The following is a 2,280-nucleotide window of genomic DNA, read 5'->3' on the forward strand; positions in this document are numbered from 1 at the left end:
GGTTTGCAGTGGGATTCTATTCTGGTAGTCTTGTCATAAATGAAAATACTATCAGTAAAACATACATTTCATTCACCTAACCTCTTGCCTACCACACTTGAGCATCATAGCTCTAGCTATGGGTTGCCCACCCTTGTGATCACAGCTGTTCAGCATTCTAGAGACTATGGGGTCTATATGGCCGGTTCAGTGTAAGATCCAAATGCAAAGTTTGAAGCATATCAGGTTTGTAGTGATTGTGAATTGTTTTAACATTATAAATCTTCTTTTTTTTTCAGGTAGTGACTTTATGTTTTTCAGTTAACATAACCAGCCCACAGTATAGCATGCAAAATGACAAAAGTACAAATTCAAGGAAGGGAATGCCTTTACTAAGTCACAAAATTTGGCAAATCAATACAGTACTGTTAATACAATAAAATACTATTTCTGCTGGAGTCATATATTACCTTAGTGCTAATTTTCACTCTAAAAAAATATTATTTAAGTACCAAATCCAAACACTGGTTTCTAGCAGGGCAGGTTATTTTATACAAATCAATGTCATTTGAAAGTATACAATTTCTCCTTGTAAAGTGAGTTCCTCAAGCAGGTGCTTCTAGACACCAGGGCAGCTGGGCTCTTCTGACTGGTCCACAGCCAGGCAGTGTTCCAGTTCAACATCAGTTTCTTCGCTGTCAGTCTTTTTCACGCCCTTTCAACATCTGATGATCCCTTTGATTTAGAAGCTCTGACCTGGTCTCCCCTTCCAGGGAACATGGTCAAATATGAGGTACCAGAGTTCGTGAGAAAGTCATATCCCACTCTCCACTCAACCGTGGAGAATGTTCTGACCTTTGGCTAGATCTGGGTAGGGGTTTAAAGTTTATGGCCTGTATTGTCCTTGGCTGGTGCCTTAGTTTGAGCGGGACCCCTGGGCCCAAATCTGCCTATCATAATGTTCTACTTGTAGGTTTCTAGGACCCTCTGGATCCTTCTACTTTGCTATTCTTCCATGCTTCTCTCATCTAGAGTTCCAATAGGATGTCCTCCCCTCTGTCCCAGTTTCCTGGTGGCATTCAGAGGAAGGACAGCAGGCTACCAAGAAGAGACTTGATACCCTATGAGCATATACAGGGGGAGGAGGTCCCCCTCAGGAACAGTCATAGGGGAGGGGAATAAGGAGAAAATGTGAGTGAGGGAGGAATGGGAAGATACAAGGGAAGGGATAACCATTGAGATGTAACAAGAATAAATTAATAAAAATTTAAAAAATAAAAATAAAATAAAAATAAAAATAAATAAATAAAGAAGCTCTGACCTTTTGTTCTGATCGAAAGTCACAGCTTTCCCCAGCTCAGTAAAATAAAATAAAATAAAATAAAATAAAATCTGCCTAAAATGGTTGTATCTTCTAAATAACAAAGAAATATGCTGTCAGCTGAAGAGTCCTGGGCCCTGTGGCTGCACACGAGTCTCCACTGTCATTTCTATACCAACGCCGCCGCCGCCGCTGCCATTGGCCTTAGGCTTCCTCTCGCTGATGCTGTCAACTCTTCAACCTCAGCATTACATTTATGGATCACCCATTCCATGGCTTCTCGGCCTTTGTCGGCATTGAAAGATATGGTGCTTGCCGTGAGTCCCTCAAGGTTGCTGCTGAGGTTGACTCCTTTCACAGTGACAGTGGCTTCCTGGGTCAGGACAGTTTTTTCTGAGTCCTGGGGGATGCAGCTTGTATGTGAGCCTGAGACCATATTTGTAAATGAGATGTTAGTGGATTTGCGCTCCATCTTCCTCTTCACCGAGTCAACTACAGAATGCTCTGGTACATATGTTTTCGTTCTTGCTGCACCAATAAGAGACTCCCACTCTGTACTGAGCAGTCTGTGGCTGTACAGCTTTCCAGAGGAATCGATGTGTCTGTCTGTCCAGCACATCAACACCAACCACGCTCAGGTTCATGGGGTTTGGGTATTTCTGCATTGCAGACGTCATAACTGTTTCCCATGGGTGGTCAAAGACGTGCTCTGAAGTCCAGATCTCCATAGTGCCAGATGCCAGCCAGTGTCCCCCAGCGTCCAGGGACAATTAGGCACACAAGTTCACCAGCCCCACCCTATCCCGGGCGGCTCGCCTCACAGCTTAGGTGCCATGGGGCCTGGCGCAAGAACGCCTGGAAGGGTCAATATTATTAGTCTTAAAAACGATAAGCCAGGGCTGGAGAGATGGCTCAGCGGTTAAGAGCACTGTCTGCTCTTCCGAAGGGCCCAGGTTCAATTCCCAGCACCCACATGGCAG

The 2,280-nt window shown here is 44.4% G+C and overlaps 1 pseudogene across 1 annotated transcript; it reads right to left on the minus strand.

Moving 5' to 3' along the window:
- Positions 1-1,359: 1,359 nt before the first annotated feature.
- LOC311602599 (PRELI domain containing protein 3B-like) lies at positions 1,360-2,028 on the minus strand (annotated as a pseudogene). Its single transcript has one exon. The product of its transcript is annotated as a PRELI domain containing protein 3B-like (transcript).
- Positions 2,029-2,280: the final 252 nt, after the last annotated feature.

This window comes from Acomys minous (assembly GCF_964271855.1).
Source record: "Acomys minous genome assembly, chromosome: 7".
Taxonomy (NCBI): Eukaryota; Metazoa; Chordata; class Mammalia; order Rodentia; family Muridae; genus Acomys; species Acomys minous.